An 8,361-nucleotide genomic window follows, 5' to 3' on the forward strand; every position below is an offset into this window, starting at 1 on the left:
CATCTTCTTAAAATCTTCATATAAACTAGACTTTTAGTCTGTTAGCTTAATGCAATTGCTGCTATTATAAAGTGTTTTGAATAAAGAATAAGCTAACTAATGTAAAGTAGAAATTTGACAGGAGCTTAGAATGGAAGGAGGGTCTGGATTGTGAATTAGTGAGAAGGACCCAGAGAATAACATTTATACAGCATGAATACCTTCAGTAATAGAATTTCTCGCACCAATGGAAATAGTTGAGTTTATAATTGACACAATTATTAAATGGTATAAAGAATATGTTTGGTTCATTCATATTCTAATAATAATCTATAATTGAAAATTTAAGAAAATTTGAAAAGAAATTGAGAAAAATGTACCTTTATAATTTAAAAATGTTTAAGATTTTATTTACATGAATTGACATTGTAATGTCTCCATATGGCAAAAATGTAATTTAGCAAAGTAGAACCAATCCTCAACTCCAGTTTCCTATCTTTTCCCTATAACCCTTGATACCCTTCTTGATTAAGGGTCTATCTCAGCCTTGAATATACTTAATGACTCAACAGCCCTCTACAGTAAAGAATTGCACAGATTCACTACTCTCTGAGAGAAGAAATCCCTTCTCATCTCTGTCGTACATGTATAAATTCTTATTCTCAATTAGTCTTCTGTTCTTAGAATCTCTTACAAGTGAAAACAACCTTTCCACATCTACTGTGTCCAGCCCCTAATAATCGGATATGTTTCTTATTCTTCTGAACTCCAACAAATACAGACCCAGCCTACATAACCTTTCCTCATAAGACAGTCCCACCATTCCTGGTATCCACCTCGTAAATCTTGTCTGAGCTGCATCTAAACTGGGCACTACAGCATAACCTCGACACAGGCAGGGAGTATTTTGTTCAGATAATTGAATGCTCGGATATCACAGCTTACCCAAGCATCGGGACCTTGAGATCCTGTTCGGATAATCCAAAACTCGGATAATTGGTGTTCAGCGAACCAAGGTTGCACTGCATTTGACTGGGGTTATTTTCTTTTGATCATGGGAGATTGAGAAGAGACATAATTGAGATGTATAAAACTATGAGGGGCAGAGATAGGGTAGAGAGGGATCAATGACCCGGGGGAAGATTTAACACAGGGGCAGAAGGTTTAGAGGAGATGTGAGGGAAAACATTTTCACACAGATTTTGGAGGGAATCTGAAACTTATAGTGTGGAAAAGGCAGAAACCTTCAAAACATTTAAGAAGTATTTAAATGCACTTTACGATGGAAGGCATACAGGGCAATGGGCTAAGTGCTAGAAGGTGGGATTAAAATAGTTAGGTGTTTGTTTTTGACCAGCATGGATGCAATGGGCCAAAGGGCCTCTTCCTGTGTTGTAAATCTCTGTGATCTATGACTTCATCTTTCCTTAAATAAGGGGTACAAAACCGTTCAGAGTGCCTTCATGAGTATCTTGTATAGTTTTAGCATAACTTTCCTACTTTTATATTCCACCCCCTTTGAAATAATGGCCAATATTTCATTATCCTTCCTATAACCAATTTGGATGCTGGATTTCTTTATTCATTCACAAGGACTTCCAAATCTCTCTGTTCAGTCGCTTTACGCAGTATTTCTCTATTTGAATATAAGTCAATGCCTCTATTCTTCCTGACAAAGTGCACAATCTCACATTTTCCCATATAATATTCCATCTGCCAAGTCTTTGCCCATTCACTTAGCCAGTTTATGTCCGTCATTGGACTCTTCGTGTCATCTTTCCCTCTTGCCTTCCTGCCTACTTTTATGCCATTCAGGAAATTGGCTGTAGTACATTCGCTTTCCTCATCTAAGTTATTAACAAATACTGTAAATAATTGTGGCCACAGCATTGACCTCTGTTGTAGGTTGCCATCTTAAAAATGCCTCCATTATCCCAACGTTTTGCCTGTCATTAGATTGTCAATCTTCTGTCCATGTTGATATATTATTGCCAACACCATGAGCTCTTATTTTATTCATAGCCTAATGCGTGGTACCTTATCAAACATCTTCTGATGTTCAGCATTGGACTCGGTAACAGCGTCAGTGAGATGGGCCGAGCGGTGAAGAGATGGTTCCCGAAGAGTGATGACTCCTTCGTTGGTGTGTCTGAAACAGGCGAAGTGGTGAAGGAAGGATGGAGGCACAGGTGTCATTGGTGAGCTGGCTCAGGACTCATGGTGTAGGCAGCGGACTGAAGGTGGACTTGCTTTCAGTCATATCTTTTTACTCTTTTTATTCTTAAACTATTCAAAGTAGTGCCAGATTGTGGTGAAGGTTGAAGCTTTTCACTGTAATTTACTGCATTATTCACTGTAAAATGCAAGTGACAATAAATTACTGTCACTGCAGCACAGTGGCTCAGTGGTTAGCACTGCTGCCTCACAGTGCCAGGGACCTGGGTTTGATTCCACCCTCAGGTGACTGTGTGGAGTTTGCACATTTTCCCTGTGTATGCATGGGTTTCTGTCAGGTGGTCTGGTTTTCCCCCACAGTCCAAAGATTTGCAAGTTAGGCAGATTAGCCATGCTAAGTTGCCCATAGTGTTCAGGGATGAGTAAGCTAGGTGGGTTAGCCATGAGAAATGCAGGGGTAGGGGAATGGGTCTGGGTAGGATGCTGTTCAGTGTTAAGCTGTTGGGCCAAATAGCCTGTTTACACACTGTAGGAATTCAACCTATTCTACGAATTCAATTCAATAGACTGTAACAATAACAAACATGAACTAACTGGCCGATAGTTAGTTGTTTTTTTGTCTGCTTCCCTTTTTAACTAAAGGTGTTACACTGGCAGTTCCATTCCTCTCAAACATTTCTGGAATCCAAGGATTCTTGGAAGAGCACGACTCTGCACCTACTATCTCTGTGTCACCTTCCTTTAGTATCCTGGGATACATCCAATCAGCTCTGGGGACCTATCAATTTACCTTTAACCCCATTAGTTTCACTGGTGCTTTTTCTCCAGTGGTTGTTACTGTATTCATTTCTTCTTTTCCTTTGACCCCTTGACTATTTAGTAAATTTGACAGGCTATTAGTGTCTTCTACTTTGAAAACTGACACAAAGTATTTATTCAAATTCTCTCCTGTTTCCTAATTGCCCATTACTATTTCCCTAAATACATACTCTAACAGAAATAAAACAAAGAATTGTGGATGCTGACAATCTGAAACAAACAGAAAGTTTGCTGGAAAAACTCAGAGTTCTGATGACGAGTCACCAGACTGAAAACATTCAATCAGTTTTCTCCCCACAGATGCTGCCAGATCTGCTGAGGTCTGCTAGCGACTTCTGTTTTTATTTCATTGTCTAAGAGCTCTGAATTAAGTAAAACATCTTTCTAGAAGATCACACTGACATTAAGGAAAATTACTTCAAAAGTGATTGTATTAAAACATAAAACAGAATTGTTATTGCATTGAGAAGGGTTTGCAGGGCTGCTTGAGACAAACACAACTTGACAATGAGGTAAGCTGGTAGGAGCTGGGATGAGAAGGAGAGGGAGAATCATCACAAAACTGATGAGTGTTTTAATAAAGGGTTTCTTTGTTGTCATGTTCTATAGACAATGTGTTGTGGAAAACTTGGACAGTGAATTTAAGCAAATATTTAATACCATGGCATTACCAACTGAACAGGAAATCATTTATACTTTTGGCTATCCTGATTGCAATGGCATGCAATTTCAATGTATCTCCAGCGCAGATAGGGTAGTAAAGAAATGTACAGGATCATAAGCTATCGATTTTTAAAAAAAAAACTAATGTTAACATTTTAATTCCAATTTAAAATAGAATTTTACCATGAGTAAATTAATTACAGCATTGACAGCTTTAGATTTGTTGTGCTGCATTTTCAAAGCTAAGTCCAAAAATTGTAGAAACATGCTTTCTTGGTGTCTGTTGTGATATTTCTGAAGAATTGTTTCTGCAAAGGATGTGACTTACTTAAAAAAATGTCCAATGGTACATCTATTTAAAAATATCTTGGAATGAACTGTGGGATTGTTGTGTATAATATCTGATGTTGATGCTGACATCATAATTTTATCACCTCCCCTTACTGAACGATAATTACTACTACTCTCACGTAGGCATAAAGATGTTGTAACAATGTTTTGAAATAGCATGGGAGTGAACACTGGCGTACAGGACAGTGTTAAACATCACAAAACAGATAACACGGTCATTATCTCACTGTTGTTTTGGGGACATAATGTGATAATAAGCTGCCACATTTCCTACATTGCTTCACTGCTGAAACCTTAAAAAATCACCATTGGTTTTACAGTAGTTTGCCTCCTGAGATCATGAAAAGGGTTATATAAATGCAATCTTTCTTTCATTATCATATGATAAATAAACAGCCAATATATTCAGTCATTCTCTTTTCATCGCAGTTTGGTACAAAGCCTATTTGACACTTGCTGTGGTGTTTTAACTAACTGAAATGAATAGTTTTGCTATCATTTAATTCAGCACAATTACCTATTCTTCCATGTTTTGTAGTTTGTATCACTGCTATTTTTGCAAGCACAAGATACAGGGCAGGCAGATGATCACAGGAAAACCACTAGCGTGGACCCAAATGGTAACCTTAAGATGTGTTACTTGCTTGATCGGTTTATCTACGTGGGTTCTTTTCTTTTGAAGTATAACCCACATCAGAAAAAAACCCTGATTGGATGAACAATGGCTCCCAAAACCACTTTTATTTCAACCGATTTGAGGTCTAAAAAATTTATAAACATGTCACAACCATCACATTCACCTGCAGCATTCTGGGGGTTAACCATTCACATGGTGATCAAACGCATGGCTGTAATTAACAAGAACACTCTGTAACTGTCAAAGTAACTAACCAGCATTTATGAGAACAGCTGTTGTTTCCCCCAACTCCAGTAAACAGTACCCCATAACACATAGTTCATTAAACTGTACAAGGTACTTAATTGCCTTTTTTATGAAATAAACTGGCATTGCAGTAAACCCATTGTTCTTACATTGTCTCATACTGTGTACCTCCAACACATCCAATGTTCTTTTTCCACTAAGTTCACCTCACCTATGACCAGATGCACGTTGGCGTTTTTCATTTATTTATTTTCTTAATTTTCTTCCCTCTTGTGCAGCATAACACACAACCTCATCCAAGTGTCTAATGATCAAGTGGCTTTCTATGGAATGTTACACTCTCACATGTGCAAGATGTTCAATTTCTAAAGTACTGCTTGCAGGCAGGAACATTTCTGTAAGCTCTTTATGTTAATGAGGATTAAACAGTGGGCGCGATACAGCAAAAGTAAGTTGCAGTTACAAAGAGGGAGGTAGCTAGGTGGAAGTACATTTGGAATAATTGGCCTCCAGGAGTTAAGGAAAAGCAGGAAAGGAATACAGAATTAAAGAAGCAGATTTGTGGACAGTCACCGAGGTAATGTGGGGTGACCATGAAGAGATTAGTAATTGATGATGACAATCTGAATGTCAACTCACTGCAGCACATTGAAGCCTGGAAGCGAAATTAAAAATAGAAAACTCGGCTGGTCAGGAGGCAGGCCCAGTGATTTGATTAAGTTGTAACTAGTGAGTGGTTGAGATAATGAGATAAAAGTAAAGTACTGTGGAGCGGTTGCTGGAGAGCTGAAATGAAAACAAAAAGGCACTGGAAAAACTCATCAGGTCTGGCAGCATCTCTGGAGAGTGAGCCAGTGTCAATGTTTTAAATCCAATATAACTCTACATCAGCGCAGTTGAAAGCATGTTTGATAACAATACCCTTGAGATGACGAGTCTGATAGCAGTTCAATCCACGTTTTGAGCATAAGCACTTCATCAGGATTGAAGCTTGTGGCCCAAGGGGGCTGAGAGATAAATGGGAGGAAGCTGGGGCTGGGCGGAAGGCAATAGATCAGAGAGGAGGGTGGAGTGGATAGGTGGGAAGGAAGATTAGCAGGTAGGACAGGTCATGAGGGTGGTGCTGAGTTGGAAGGTTGGATCTGGGATAGGGTGGGGGGAGGGGAAATGAGGAAACTAGTGAAATCCACATTGATCCCATTTCCATCAGAACTCCCACCCACCCTCCGAAGACCCATCCTCCCACTTCCAACACACCCCATTCACCTGGACACCTCACGCTGGTCTTTGATCTCTTCATTTTCAATTGTTGCCGTGACATTGGCCACCTCAACCTGTCTACCCACCTCATTGACTCCAAATTCTCATCCTCGCAAGGTACAGCCCTCCGCTCTTCCACTCCAATCCCAACATCACCATCAAACCTGCTTTAAGGTTAAGCCAGGCACCAACCCGCGGAAACTCCTCCTACTGCCCCCTTGACCACGACTCACCTCCCATCACCAAACCATCATCTCCCAGACCATCCACAACCCCATCACCTCAGGGGATCTCCCATCCACAGCCTCCAACCTCATAATCCAGGAACCCCGCACTGCCCGGTTCGATTTCCAATCCAAAATTCACAAACCTGACTGCTCCGGTTGACACATCATCTCGGCCTGCTCCTGCCCCACCGAACTTATCTCTACATATCTTGACATCGTACTTTCTCCCCTGGTCCAGGAACTCCCCACCTACGTTCGGGACACCACCCATACCTTTCACCCCCTCCAAGACTTTCGTTTCCCTGGCCCCAATGTCTCATCTTCACCATGGACATCCACTTCCTATACACATCCATCTGCCATGACGAAGGGATCCATGCCGTCCATTTCCTCCTCTCACATCAACACAACCAGTATCCTTCCACTGACATACTCATTCGATTGGCTGAACTGGTCCTCACCCTCAACAATTTCTCCTTTGAATCCTTCCACTTCCTCCAGACCAAAGGGGTAGCCATGGGCACCCGCATGGGCTCCAGCTACGCCTGTATCTTCATCAAGTATCTTCTGCAACTACACTGGCATCATTCCCCACCTTTTCCTATGCTACATCTATGACTGTATCAGTGCCACCTCGTGCTCCCATGAGGAGGTTGAACAGTTCATCAACTTCACTCACACCTTCCACCCCGACCTCAAGTTCACCTGGACCATCTCGGACACCTTCCTCCCCTTCCTGGACCTCTTCATCTCCACTTCTGGTGACCGACTCAACAGGGACATCTACTATAAATTCACTGACTCCCACAGCTATCTAGACGACAGCTCCTCCCACCCTGCCTCTTGTAAAAATGTGATCTCTTATTCCCAATTCTTCTGCCTCTGCTGCATCTGTTCCCAGGAGGACCAATTTCACCACAGAACATCCCAGATAGCCTCCTTCTTCAAAGACCGCATTTTCCCCTCTCACGTGGTCGATGATGTCCTCCAGCATATCTCCTCCATTTCCCGCACCTCTGCCCTTGAACCCCACCCCTCCAATCACAACAAGGACAGAACCACCCCCAGTCCTTACCTTCCATCCCATTAATCTTCGAATACATTGCATCATCCTCCGCCATTTCCGTCATGTACAAACAGACCCCACCATCAGGGATGTATTTCCCTCTCTACCCCTATCTCCGTTCCAGAGAGACCATTCCCTCTGCGACTCCCTTGTTAGGTCTACACCAACCACAACCCACCCTTCCCTCCTGGCACCTTACCCTGCCACTGCAAGAAGTGTAAAACCTGCACCCACACCTCCCCCCTCACCTCCATCCAAGGCCCCAAAGGATCCTTCCAATTCTGACAGAGACTTACCTGTACCTCCACACACATCATTTACAGTGCCTGTTGCTCGTGATGTGGTCTCCTCTACACTGGAGAGACAGGATGCCAATTTGCACAATGTTTCAGAGAACATCTCTGGGACACAGACACTAAACAACCTCACTGCCCTGTGGCCAATCACTTTAACTCCCCCGTCAATACTGCCAAGGACATACAAGTTCTGAGCCTCCTCCACGCCAAACTGTAACCATCTGATGCCTGGAGGAAGAACGTCTCATCTTCCTTGGGACCCTGCAACCACACGGGTTCAATGTGGATTTCACCAATTTCCTCATTTCCACCCCCCCCACCTTATCCGAAATCCAACCTTCCACCTCGGCATTGCCCTCTTGAACTATCCTACCTGCCCATTTTCCTTCCCACCTATCTGTTCCGGCCTTCTCTCCAAACTATCATGTTCACCCCCACCTTCATCTACCTATTGCACTCCCAGATACCTTTCCCCCAGCCCCAATCTCCTGCTTCCCATTTATTTCTCAGTTCCCTTGAGTCACAAGCCTCATTCCTGATGAAGGGTTTATGCTCAAAATGTCAATTCTCCTCCTCCTCGGATGCTGCCTGACCGGCTGTGCTTTTCCAGCACCACACTCTTTGACTCTGACCTCCAGCATC

The sequence above is a fragment of the Chiloscyllium plagiosum genome, unplaced genomic scaffold, assembly GCF_037043375.1.
Source record: "Chiloscyllium plagiosum isolate Xiang-an unplaced genomic scaffold, Cpla_swu_hap1 HiC_scaffold_7, whole genome shotgun sequence".
Classification (NCBI taxonomy): domain Eukaryota; kingdom Metazoa; phylum Chordata; class Chondrichthyes; order Orectolobiformes; family Hemiscylliidae; genus Chiloscyllium; species Chiloscyllium plagiosum.